The sequence below is a fragment of the Taudactylus pleione genome, unplaced genomic scaffold (genome assembly GCF_031769625.1).
Source record: "Taudactylus pleione unplaced genomic scaffold, aTauple2 ptg000380l, whole genome shotgun sequence".
In the NCBI taxonomy this organism is placed as follows: Eukaryota; Metazoa; Chordata; class Amphibia; order Anura; family Myobatrachidae; genus Taudactylus; species Taudactylus pleione.
Genome location: NW_028284781.1, coordinates 2344275 through 2358640, shown reverse-complemented (window position 1 = coordinate 2358640; position 14366 = coordinate 2344275). Strand labels below are relative to the sequence as shown.

General features: G+C 44.0%; 1 protein-coding gene across 3 annotated transcripts in view; it reads left to right on the top strand.

Annotated features, from left to right (window-relative positions):
• Positions 1 to 14366, top strand: part of ESYT2 (extended synaptotagmin 2) — a 170987-nt gene that overhangs the window by 110478 nt on the left and 46143 nt on the right. The gene's annotated exons all lie outside the window — the stretch shown is intronic.

Genomic DNA, 14366 nt, shown 5'->3' with positions numbered 1-14366 from the left:
TGATTAGCAGTGTGTGTGCATCTGTCACATTGATTCTCCTGTGAGACATGCTAGAGTCCAGAACAATTATCACATCATTGTATCTCCGCCTAGTGGCAGCTGCATTGATGCTCCTTCGGAAAGCCTTTGGTAGGATGAAGAAGCAGTTGCTTTAGTGTTCACATGATTGAGATACAGGAAATAGTTATGAGCGCATGATTCTGATGGCGTAAATAGACAGAGAAATTGCAATCAATTAGAGTGAATGCCATCTGTATTACACACTGTGTGGTTAATTCAGCAAGGATTGCAGTAGCAAAGACGCACGTAGTCGGTCGATTAATTCGCATGTGTATGCATCGCAGTGCGTGTGCCTGAACTAGTAATTGCGACGGAAACTGCGTTTGCAGAGGCTACGCAGACCCAGAGCACATTCATTAACAGAAAGTGTAGTTTGTGGTTGGTGACGGGGGGAGGGGTGGGGAGGGCAGGCGTGCTAGTGCGTTGCAGGGGCGTGCATAAATTATCCACTGCAATACCATATGCAGCCAGAGGCCTCATAGCGTGTAATGAAGTTAGCAATTCCTGAGTGAGGTCTGCCCTGCCTTAACTGTGCGTATGGGTTCGATGTTACCGATTGTTTCGCTATATTGCCCATGTATACAGATGTGTGTAAGGGGTAGTGGACGTCCTTATGTTAGGCTGTGATCGCAATGCGATTGCACACGTTTGCATTTCACAGCTGATATTAGCAACCGCGGTGCATGCGTTCTAGCAGAACAATGATCCTTGCTGAATCAAGCCCTGTGACACTAAGGACCGTATTCAGTTAGCGTCAAAACGCCGTAATCTGTGAAAAAGTATAGCGGATGACGTCATTTCGCCAGGCGGAAACTTTTCGCCGTATTCAATTGCAAAGACTGTTAGCGTACGCGGAAAGTCAATGCAATGTAATAGGCAAAAAAGTTTCGCCTATGAATACCTGGCGGAAAAAAGTGCAGAATTGCAGTTTTGGGGTGCAGAGGTGTGGAAACCACTCTGCAGACTTTGGACAGACCCCCAAAGGCTAACTGCGTAAAAAAAGAGGAACACCCCAAAAAAGCACTTTGAAAATGGGGGTGAAATAGTACAAAGTGGGGGTACAAATGCAAAAACTAGCAAAATAGACTTTTGGGGGGTCTGATAGTATGGGGAGATGTTTTTTTCATTGCAGGTGTTTGCTGAAGGTGCGTTTTTAGCAGCATTTAAAACTTGACTTTATCGATTTTTAACTATGCTTGCACCCATTTTCAAGTACCCCAAATTTGACAGGACTACTTATTTTTACAAAAAAAACAGCTTAATGCTATTCTTCACCACTGACAGCACTTAAGTACCCCAAATAGCTTCAGTAGGGCTAATCAGGGACATCTACATTGATCCCCAATATTAGTGCATCTTTTGTCAGGCTGATTTCCCCAATTCTGCCAACACTTTTCGCCTTTTAGAGTTTCGCCAGGAGCGTTTTCGCGTCCTTTGGAATTGAATATGGCTAATAGCGCGGGCACACACTATAAGTTTCCGCGGCTAATACACACGAAGTCAGCGAAAAGTGCGGCATGCGATAAAAGTATCACGGGTGTGAAACTAATTGAATATGGCCCTAAGTTGCATGGGGCAAAAAAAAAAAACATTTGTGGGGACACTTATGTAAATCTAGATAACAATTAAAACTTAACTTTTATTAATTGTACCCTAAAACACACAAAATGTGTGTGGTTAAGATAAGTATTAAATTAAAACGTCAATTAATCATAGAAATGTGACTGGTTGGCGAATATATAATGATCCCTATAAGTGTAATATTGGCAATAGATTGCACTATAGTTGTTTCTGTAAAGGCATGTGTAACTGACACGTGTTTTGCTAAATTACAAATGACTTATTTAGATGGTATTTAGTCACACTCTTAGCATTGTGTGCTGCTAGTGTGTGAGAGTGTATATCCTTCCAAAACGCCTGAGTTTTTATGACACAGATTGTCAGTATATAATAGGCTCACATTTTGTGTCCCTAGAAAAATGACAACACAGTTGTCTTTCCCTATATAGCAGAAAAATCCGTGACTATATAATCACATACACTTGTAGTTTATGACACTTAGCACAAATACATATTCAGCACAACACTATGGACCTGATTCAGACCCTCTCGCTAAGGCGCGATCGCTCGCTCTGAGCGATTTTCGCCAGTCTGCGCGTGCGTATACTTCGCAGTGCGCGTGCGCAAGCCATTTGTTGCGATCTGATATTGGTTGCTCGCAAGACACTTTCAGGTCGCTGCTTTGAGTAACAGACAGTGCCGTTTGTGGGTGGTAACAGGGGAAGGTGCTTGTGAACGGGGGGAGTGGATGTGCGAATGCAGGCGTGTCTGGCCGCCAAAACGCTGTTTAAAGGGCGTGCATAATTAGCAAAGTAGCGTCATTGTACACGTCACCTGCATGTATTTCAGCCAGCGCTGATCGCTGTGCTTGCGACTGGCTAAGGCAATCCCAAGGGCTGCGAGCAGCTCCGATGGCTCACGATGGTCCCGATTAATCCTACATTTCCCGGAGATGACGTGTGTTGCGAGTGGCAAGGGGGCGTCTTTAGACACTTGCGAGCACATTTTGCCGTAGCTCGCTAAAACATAGTGGGCGTCCTTACACGACGCAGTGCGAGCACTTCATTTAAATATCCGGCCCCTTTTTGGAAGCGAGCGACCGCAACTTGCGAGCGGGTCTGAATGAGCTCCTATATGTATTAGCCACAGTACGGACACCACGCTGACACTGAGTCTCCATTTACTCCAGGTACCTCTCCTAACTTCCTGACGTCCTCTCATCTGTAGGGGACTGTGATTCTCCCTGCAATGCACACAGTGTAACAGGGAGTACGCAGCCAACTTGCAGACAGTGGAAGTGTCCTTTCAACACTCCCCCCAGGACAGTGCCTCCCAGCGCGCTCTCATCTTTTGTCCAATGATTTCAAACAGAGGACTGCAGAAGCAGTGAGATGCACTTATAATCCTGGCTCCACACAAACAGGGAGAATGAATGCTGTGTCATTTTTCTGTATTTTGACAGGATTAGCATCTAATATATTTTTACGAGTTTAGCCATTCGATTCAAACCTTATTTTTTTCCAGTTTAGTGTGTGTATATTATAAACTTATTCTGAATATAAAAATCTCTATGTAATAATATTAAATCCTTCATTCGCCCCTGATATTGTTGTTGAGAGTAAAAGCTTGTACAGAGAAGCGTTTATTAAAAAGCTATTGAGCAGATGTATATATGTGTATATCTTTGATATACAGTAACTCAAGTGCGTGTTTCGGAGCGGTTACAGGGAAAACCTACGCTTTATAGAAGTGAGTTTTCACTTACGTCCTGTATATATGAAGCACAATATGTGGGCACAAGTAATTCAGCAGAGAAGTGTTTTGCAATCTGGAGGAAAATCATGAAATAGAAGAAGGTCTGTCTTTACAGAGCAAGACCTTTTCCAATCGAGCATAACTCAGAGAAAATAAAGTAGAATTCAGGAATCCACAGTCTAATCTAGGAGCCTGAAGGCTCTTTCAGGCCCGATAGCCATTGGCTTTTAAGCAACAGAAGTTTGAACGCCAGCAACCTTACTTTTCAAACATTAACACGTTACACATACGGTGGATGATGAATGCTTGTACTGACATTTCAGGAGGGCAGTGTAGGGCGTGCTACTCTAATGATGTGTCTGTCCTACACTGACCTCAATGTGTTAAACATGCGTTGAATGCAAAAATGGAGCAGACAGCATCTGAAAAATAATTGGGTTCCAATGTCACACAAAAAAAAGGTGAATGCATGTATTCAGACATTAGTTGGTACTGGGAAGCAGGGTGCCAGGATGGAAATGACACCATTGACATCAATAGATATGGTTCAAAAAAGTTAAACATCAGCTGTAAATTTTTAGGAACATTGGTTACCTGGGATCTGTGTAGTCTTTGTATATTCTCCTGCACATGTAAGTGACAAGGGATTCTCAGCATAAGCCACAGTTGGAGACTGGAACCTTTCAACTCCCATTCGTGTGTTCTGCATTTTCTCAATGAAGCTACAACAATCACCTATACATATTTAAGTATTCTTATTAGTATTAATAACATTAAACATAATTTGTATGTAGATTATGTGTAGCTATAGAACCTGCTAAACCATCAGATTTAATCTAGGGGGCATATATCTGAAAATAAAAAGCACATTATTGCTTGTGCAGGACAGGGGAATTTGCTGGCTACATCAGTAGGACAGGATTTTTGTCCCCCTCATATTTTCCAGTACAGAATAATTGGCAGAGGATTTCTTTGTTGTCCCTGGTGAGTTTGCAGGACCTCTCTCCGGCCATATAAGGCAATGTTGACTAATTTAATAATAATTTACATTTTTATCAAATGCGTCTGAGCGATCCGTGTGACTTCTTGTTTGGAACTGTTGCAGTGTATGTTAAGAGACACTTGGCAACAATTTGAAAAGTGTTGTGTAGCTTTATGATGTGTGGAGAGGTATTAGTCATTGTGGTAGCGTAAATGCTTCATTTTTCAGGAAAGCAACATGTCTTTGTATGGAGAGGAGCCTGAGCTTTCTAGCAGAGGAGAGTTACATCCACATAGTAATTCTGTAGATTTTTGTCCCTGTCTGATAGGAAAAATTGACAGGAACTGTTAGAAAACTTGGGTTAGAGAACAGCGGTTCTCAACTGCTTTCCTCAAGTACCCCCAACAGGTAATGTTTTTAGGATTCCTATCTATTGAAACAGATGTGATAATTACTAACCCAGCAAAATAGATTTGCTCACCTGTGCATGAGTAAATAAATCCAGAAAACATGACCAGTAAATATTTTGAAGACTGGAGTTGAGAACTTTTGAAATAGAAAATAAACAAAGCTCCCGACACAGTAGTTACAGGGATGTAGTTATTATACCTTCGCACGGGATGTCAGCTGTTGAAATCCTTGCGAACAGAACACAGGCACCAGAATCCTGACACCAGTTGATATGCCGACACCAGTTACCGACAGCCGGCATCCCGAACATAAGTATAACTGGTCAGGTAAGCTGGTAGCCACGGGGGGGGGGGGGGGTTAGGGTTAGGCTGCGGGAGGGGGAGGTTAGGGTTGTGTGTAGACAGGGAATGATGGTGAAACTCTTCCTTCACTGGGTGTGGAGATGGAATGATAGTGAAACTTTTGAACATTGGGTCTGGAAAGGGATGATGGTGAGGCTTATCCTAACACGGAGTGCAGATAGGGAATGATGGTGAGACTAATCCTTACACTGGGTGCGGAGAGAGAATGAAGGTGAGGCTAATCTTAACACTGGGTGTGTAGAGGGTATGATGGTGAGGCTCATCCTAGCACTGTGTGCAGAGAGGGAATGATGGTGAGGCTCCTCCAAACACTGGGTGTGTAGAGAGAATGATAGTGAAGCTCATCCCAACACTTGGTGCGTAAAGGGAATAATGGTGAGGCTCATCCTAACACTGGGTGCGGAGAGGGAAAAATGGTGAGGCTCATCCTAACACTGGGTGCGGAGAGGGAATAATGGTGAGGCTTATTCTCCTGCTAGGTGCAGAGAGGGAATGATTGTGAGGCTCACCATAATACTAGGTGCAGAGATGGAATGCTGGTGAAGCTCATCCTAACACTGGGTGCAGAGAGAATTATGGTGAGGCTCATCCTAACACTAAGTGCGTAGCGGGAATGATGGTGAGGCTCATCCTACTGCTAGGTGCAGAGAGGGAATGATGGTGAGGCTCATCCTAACACTGGATGCAAATTGGGAATGGTGGTGAGGCTCACCCTAATACTGGGTGCAAATTGGGAATGATGGTGAGGCTCACCCTAACACTGGGTGCAGAAGATGGAATGCTGGTGAAGCTCGTCCTTACACTGGGTGCGGAGAGGGAATGATGGTGAAGCTCATCCTAACACTGAGTGCATATTGGGAATGATGGTGAGGCTAATCCTAACACTGGGTGCAAATTGGGAATGATGGTGAGGCTTATCCTAACACGGAGTGCAGATAGGGAATGATGGTGAGACTAATCCTTACACTGGGTGCGGAGAGAGAATGAAGGTGAGGCTAATCTTAACACTGGGTGTGTAGAGGGTATGATGGTGAGGCTCATCCTAGCACTGTGTGCAGAGAGGGAATGATGGTGAGGCTCCTCCAAACACTGGGTGTGGAGAGAGAATGATAGTGAAGCTCATCCCAACACTGGGTGCGTAAAGGGAATAATGGTGAGGCTCATCCTAACACTGGGTGCGGAGAGGGAAAAATGGTGAGGCTCATCCTAACACTGGGTGCGGAGAGGGAATAATGGTGAGGCTTATTCTCCTGCTAGGTGCAGAGAGGGAATGATTGTGAGGCTCACCATAATACTAGGTGCAGAGATGGAATGCTGGTGAGGCTCACCATAACACTGGGTGCAGAGATGAAATGCTGGTGAAGCTCATCCTAACACTGGGTGCAGAGAGAGAATTATGGTGAGGCTCATCCTAACACTAAGTGCGTAGCGGGAATGATGGTGAGGCTCATCCTACTGCTAGGTGCAGAGAGGGAATGATGGTGAGGCTCATCCTAACACTGGATGCAAATTGGGAATGGTGGTGAGGCTCACCCTAATACTGGGTGCAAATTGGGAATGATGGTGAGGCTCACCCGAACACTGGGTGCAGAAGATGGAATGCTGGTGAAGCTCGTCCTTACACTGGGTGCGGAGAGGGAATGATGGTGAAGCTCATCCTAACACTGAGTGCATATTGGGAATGATGGTGAGGCTAATCCTAACACTGGGTGCAAATTGGGAATGATGGTGAGGCTAATCCTAACACTGGGTGCGGAGAGGGAATGATGCCTAACACTGGGTGCAGAGAGGGAATGATGGTGAAGCTCATCCTAACAATGGGTACAGAGATGGAATGATGGTGAAGCTCATCCTAACACTGGGTGCAGAGAGGGAATGATGGTGAAGCTCATCCTAACAATGGGTACAGAGATGGAATGATGGTGAAGCTCATCCTAACACTGGGTACGGAGAGGGAATGATGGTGAGGCTACTCCTAACACTGGGTGCAAGTTGAGAATGATGGTGAAGCTCATTATAACACTGGGTGCGGAGAGGGAATGAAGGTGAAGCTCATCCTAACACTGGGTGCGGAGAGGGAATGATGGTGAAACTCATCCTAACACTGGGTGCAGAGAGGGAATGATGGTGAGGCTAATCCTAACACTGGGTGCAAATTGGGAATGATGGTGAGGCTAATCCTAACACTGGGTGCAAATTGGGAATGATGGTGAGGCTAATCCTAACACTGGGTGCAAATTGGGAATGATGGTGAGGCTAATCCTAACACTGGGTGCGGAGAGGGAATGATGCCTAACACTGGGTGCAGAGAGGGAATGATGGTGAAGCTCATCCTAACAATGGGTACAGAGATGGAATGATGGTGAAGCTCATCCTAACACTGGGTGCAGAGAGGGAATGATGGTGAAGCTCATCCTAACAATGGGTACAGAGATGGAATGATGGTGAAGCTCATCCTAACACTGGGTACGGAGAGGGAATGATGGTGAGGCTACTCCTAACACTGGGTGCAAGTTGAGAATGATGGTGAAGCTCATTATAACACTGGGTGCGGAGAGGGAATGATGGTGAAGCTCATCCTAACACTGGGTGCGGAGAGGGAATGATGGTGAAACTCATCCTAACACTGGGTGCAGAGAGGGAATGATGGTGAGGCTAATCCTAACACTGGGTGCAAATTGGGAATGATGGTGAGGCTAATCCTAACACTGGGTGCAAATTGGGAATGATGGTGAGGCTAATCCTAACACTGGGTGCGGAGAGGGAATGATGGTGAGGCTCATCCTAAAACTGGGTGCAGAGAGGGAATTCTGGTGAAACTCAACACTGGGTGCGGAGAGGCAATGATGGTGAGGCTCATCCTAACACTGGGTGCAAATTGGGAATGATGGTGAAGCTCATACTAACACTGGGTGCAGAGAGGGAATGATGGTGAGGCTAATCCTAACACTGGGTGCAAATTGGGAATGATGGTGAAGCTCATCCTAACAGTGGGTGCGGAAAGGGAATGATGGTGAGGCTACTCCTAACACTGGGTCGAAATTGGGAATGATGGTGAGGCTCATCCTAACAGTGGGTGCAAATTGGGAGTGATGGTGGAGCTCATCCTAACACTGGGTGTGGGATAACAAAGCAGGTGAATAAATTGTCACAGAAGGAGGGTGCATGTACAGATGTGTCTTTGCTCGTCTAGCCTCAATGTGACTGGCATGAGTGAGCCGCTAGTGTCGGCTGTCTTCTTTTTTTGCCAGAAATGCATCTAAGTCACAGGGCGATGCAACTAGGAAGCACCAGGGACTGTGCGGATTCGTTTGATATGCCACACTTGTATACAGATGTATCCTCACACATCTAGCCTCCTTGCGCATTAAACAACCCTTCCAGTTGCGCCATACCATGTTTGTCTTATTCGAATAGCGATGCAAATAGGATGCACAGGCAGCTTCTGCTGATTAAATCATACAGTCAGGTGCATAAATATTGGGACATTGACAGAATTTTCATATTTTGGCCTCTATTCACCACCACAATGGCTTTGAAATGAAACAAACAAGATGTGATTTAACTGCAGACTTTCAGATTTAATTTGAGGGTAATTACATCCAAATCAGGTGAACGGTGTAGGAATTACAACGGTTTCTATATGTGCCTCCCACTTTTTAAGGGGCCAAAAGTAATGGGACTATCAACTCAAAAGCTATTTCATGGACAGGTGTGGGCTATTCCCTCGTTATTTCATTATCAATTAAGCAGGTAAAAGGTCTGGAGTTGATTCTAGGTGTGACATTTGCATTTGGAATCAGTTGCTGTCGACTCTCAATATGAGATCCAAAGAGCTGTCACTATCAGTGAAGCAAGCCATCATTAGGCTGAAAAATCAAAACAAACCCATCAGAGAGATAGCAAAAACATTAGGTGTGGCCAAATCAACTGTTTGGAACATTCTTAAAAAGAAAGAACACACCGGAGAGCTCAGCAACACCAAAAGACCCGGAAGACCACGGAAAACAACTGTGGTGGATGACAGAAGAATTATTTCCCTGGTGAAGAAAAACCCCTTCACAACAGTTGGCCAAATCAAGAACACTCTCCAGGAGGTAGGTGTATATGTGTCAAAGTCAACAATCAAGAGAAGACTTCACAAGAGTGAATATAGAGGGTTCACCACAAGATGTAAACCATTGGTGAGCCACAAAAACAGGAAGACCAGATTAGAGTTTGCCAAACAACATCTAAAAAAGCCATTACAGTTCTGGAACAACATCCTATGGACAGATGAGACAAAGATCAACTTGTACCAGAGTGATGAGAAGAGTATGGAGAAGGAAAGGAACTGCTCTTGATCCAAAACATACCACGTCATCAGTGAAGCATGGTGGTGGTAGTGTCATGGCGTGGGCATATATGGCTGCCAATGGAACTGGTTCCCTTGTATTTATTGATGATGTGACTGCTGACAAAAGCAGCAGAATGAATTCTGAAGTGTTTCGGGCAATATTATATGCTCATATTCAGTCAAATGCTACAGAACTCATTTGACGGCGCTTCACAGTGCAGATGGACAATGACCCGAAGCATACTGCAAAAGCAACCAAAGAGTTTTTTAAGGCTAAAAAGTGGAATGTTATGCAATGGCCAAGTCAATCCCCTGACCTGAATCCGATTGAGCATGCATTTCACTTGATGAAGACAAAACTGAAGGGAAAATTCCCCCAGAACAAGCAGGTACTGAAGACATTTGCAGTAGAGGCCTGGCAGACCATCACAAGGGATGAAACCCAGCATCTGGTGATGTCTATGTGTTCCAGAATTCAGGCTGTAATTGCCTGCAAAAGATTTGCAACAAAGTATTAAAAAGTGAAAGTTAGATTTAGGATTGTTTAGTTTGTCCCATTACTTTTGGCCCCTTAAAAAGTGGGAGGCACATATAGAAACCGTTGTAATTCCTACACCGTTCACCTGATTTGGATGTAATTACCCTCAAATTAAATCTGAAAGTCTGCAGTTAAAGCACATCTTGTTTGTTTCATTTCAAAGCCATAGTGGTGGTGAATAGAGGCCAAAATATGAAAATTCTGTCAATGTCCCAATATTTATGCACCTGACTCTATGTGGCATGCCTATATTCTGTGTACGACTGCGAGTGTATTTGCATGCAAAACACTACAATACGTTAGTGTCTTAGCCGCTGAGACTGTAACGTAGCATTTTGCATGCAGATACATCGCATTCCGACTTTTCATCAGAAAAGAAGTCCGGCGCTCGCAGAGTCCCACGGTACCAGGAAAACAGAGTGTTGCTGTTTGGGGTGACTGCAGCAAAGACAAGTGAGGACTTATCTGTATTTTAACACTAAAGACCAGATCATTTCTTACAGTAGTAAATATTTATTATCCAAAAAACACCTACTGTGGTAATGAACCACACACAAAGTGATTTAGTTAAAAGCATATAGGACTCGGTGGTTAATAGCCACCACTGCAGTAGGTGATTATTCATCATCCAATGTCACAAGTCTTTCATTAATAATCCAAATTAGTGTTCAAGACTATTTGTGCCTTGGTGGAATCTACTAGTCACTGTACGTGTATTAGTGAATATAAAATTGTAGTTTCCAAAACTGGTCCGGTGCAGTAATAGTTATATGGGGTAGTTTGCCACATTAATCACTTCAAGCCTCCTCCTAGGTACGTATATTCTCTGGATAATCCAGAAATTTTAGGCCAATTACCTCCAGCTCCTGGGGCAAAATCAGTGGCTGACCTGGGAGATGTTCTTACTCTAGTCTCCAATGAATCCAGCTGTAATAGCAGCGATTGCTGAGAGCTGGCAGATACTTCTCAGCCCTCAGCTCCTAAGGACAGGTAGATGACATGTTGGTCTGGATCAAAACTCACCGCCCTAGATCATATACAGCAACAGGCCTCAGCTTGTAGAGTATCATGCACACAGCAGCCTCTGTACAGTTCCTGAAAAGTATCACAACGCTCAGGTGACTTTGTAAGAGTCCGTACATTGGGCTGTTTCACACACGCCGGTTTTCACCGGCCGGCAAAAAACTGTCCAAAGCCGGACGTATTTTGTCCGGCAATCAGCTCCTTTCACATGCAATGGCTTTGAGCCGTTTTTAATGTTGTGCTTTGTTTTCTCAATGTAGTAGGCATGCGCAGCAGCAGCTGGAGTTGTGCGCGGGTAAAAGGTAAGAAAAGCCGGTGTGTGTGTGAAAGGAAACATTGTAAATTGTGCTTCACTGACTTGCAGTGACGGCACGGATATGGCACCATAGCCGTCCTTGTCAGTGGATATTCCCGGCTGTAACACGGCAACTGTGCCGTCTGAAAGGACCCATACTTAATTAAATTTACTATACGGCAAAAAACCTGCCGGTTTATTGCCGGCTAGTGAAATAGCCCTAACCCTGATGCAATTCTTCATCCTAATACCCTGACTGTTTCCTCAGAAGAAAGTGGGAGGGGGTTTCCTCCCAGGACAAAGTCTATTTGTGTAGGCTGGGTGGACTAGGGTGTTTGTTGCCAAGTACAGACTAGGTGCTCCTACTTTTACACCAGCATGCACAGCAAGATTTAGTTTTGCAGGACAAGATTATTTAAATAAAATAATGGAGTGCTTTTAACTGTGATTTTTTTCCAGCTATATTTCATATACCTCCCAACTGTCTCTGGTTCATGGACCTTAAAATTGGCAGTTTCAACTAAAAGTGGGCAAATCCGATGGGGCTTGGTTGTATTATGGGCTTGGTTTATTTTGTCCCTATTTTACATGTGTAAATGTTAGGAGGTATGTTTTCAGGATGGTGCATGACCCTTTTCTCCTCATAAATGGACTTGATGTTTGAGAGCTGCTCCTTGCCTACACTTTTAATGCAATATAATTTGTACTGCTACAGAAATGCAGTTTTCTAGACACATTTGGATCAATGTAATAAAAAGCATAAAATCTACAATAAAAAAACACAGTAAAGACAGTCCTAATATTTCCTCACCTTCATGGTTAATTAATTTAAGACATAATGGAAGCAAAAATGTAAATGTATAAAGGGTGTGGTCACTACTTTGGATGACATTTCACTCCTCCAACCATGTGTTTTTCAGTGTGATTATGAACATCTGCCTTGAAATGTGCTAGGGGACATATTTATATTATTTACACAATGTTACAGTAGAGATCTACCGTTATTTCCACTAGTGAAGTACCCTTGTTGTGGCTTTCTGGGATAAGGACTAGAATACATGCTATAAATTGTTTGTTACTCTTTTACAATGGACATTTCATGGTCAGAGTGAGCCCTGCAATGCCTTCAGGATGCATCATATTACACACCGAGACCACTCTGGTCTTCTAAGGGGGACAGATTTTGATAATGACTAAGTCACTTGTGACCACAGATGTTTCCTAAAACGTTAAGTAAGTGGCCTATGTTGGTTTAGGGTGTGTGCTTAATTAACCATAAACTGACTTGTGTAGTTCTAGGAAAACTAAGAAAAAAGGAGGGCTTAGTCTATATTTACTTACTGTATATCTGTTTTGTATTTTATTACGGAAACTTACATGCTTTTGGAGAAATGCCTTTCATAACATTTCAATGCATTTTGGATTAAGAACGCGTTCCTTTTATTAATGGTTTCTTAAGGAACATAACACTTGAAAACCACATTAAACAAACCTGAAAATTAACGATCATCCACTGTTCATGTGTGCATGGAAAATAGATCACGCTGTGTTCCAAAATCTTAACTATGCATTGAATATTTAAGAATGGAATGTAGGGAATCATTAGTCTCTGTATTCTATTTGTGATGCTCTTAACACATGAAAGAGCTTTAATAGATGGTAAAATGCAACTTCTGAGCATATATACCTCCCCATTCCCCCATCTTCTGCTCCTCACTCTACCAGTGGTTGTGCCTAGATCCCCTTCAATGTCACGCCTCTTGACCCGGGCGTGACATTGAGCGAGGACGGAAGTGCTATTCCATGCCCTCACAGCACTGTTATTTTGTTTCAAATGTAGTATCTGGCCACCAACAGTAGAAACTTGCACCCTCGTGGGCTCGCTTCGCTCGCCATGCTTTGGCGTCCTCTATATGAAGGTGGATCTAGCCGCAACCCTCTGCCAATGGCTTAGTTACTGAACATTTTTCTAGCTAAGAAGCAGACACACCTACAGTATATGTACACATATATATATTATGCCATGTCCATGCATGCTGGTACTGCAGTTCTCCAACAGCTGGAGCTATAGATTGCCTGCTTTACAGTTAAATAATTGATATAAGGGTAGATGTACTAAGCTCTGGAAATTGATAGATAGGATCTGTGTGGCTGGTAGTTTATCACTCTCCAATATGTCATGTTACAGGCTGTGTTTGAAAAATGTCAGGAGCTGATTGGTTAGCAGTTTATCACTCTCCAATTTATCACTTTCCAGAGCTTAGTACATCTGCCCTATAGTCTTTACAGTTATACTAAATAAAGAAACAGACTTTTGCTTTGGATTGGCATTTCCTGTCATTTGGCAGAGTGGAAAGATATCTTATTGGCACAAACGTAATGTATATGAGTCATCATTTTCCTGCAGTATGAACTCCAGGCTGTCATTAATATTTAAAACAAGGACATTGCTGTCTACACATTTTACTGTGCTGTTTGGCATATCTCTAAACGGAATCTGTATGTAATGCCGGCGGCTCATTAGCCAACGGATGAAATACAGACGCCGGAAGCCCAAACGGTATACATCTCGGCAAGGGCTGGTAAGTACCCTGTCCCCCCCCAACTGTCCCTTAGGGGTGCCTAACCCTAACCTTCCCCCAGTGGTGCCTAACCCCCCCCTTTCCACACCCTAAACCTAACCCTCCCTGGGGGTACCTAACCGTAACCCCCCTTCCCCTTGCCTAACCCTAAGTTCCCCTGGGGTGCCTAAACCTAACCTTCCCCCCACGGCTAACAGCTAAAAAGCCCTGCTTACCTTCGTTCGGGATGCAGGCCATCAGGATTTCGGCATGGGGCTAAAGACGGGCGTCGGGTTTTCGACACCTATCTTTATTCCCGGGTCCGGCTTCCATTGTCGGGATTCTGACAGCCGACATTCCGGCGCCGGTGATATAACTACATCCCCTCTAAACATTTTAACTTTTGTGCTTCATTGTATTGTGGTGGTGCGGCACTGAAAAGGGGCGCATGACTGCACCACGTTGGACTGTGCTATGTCACTC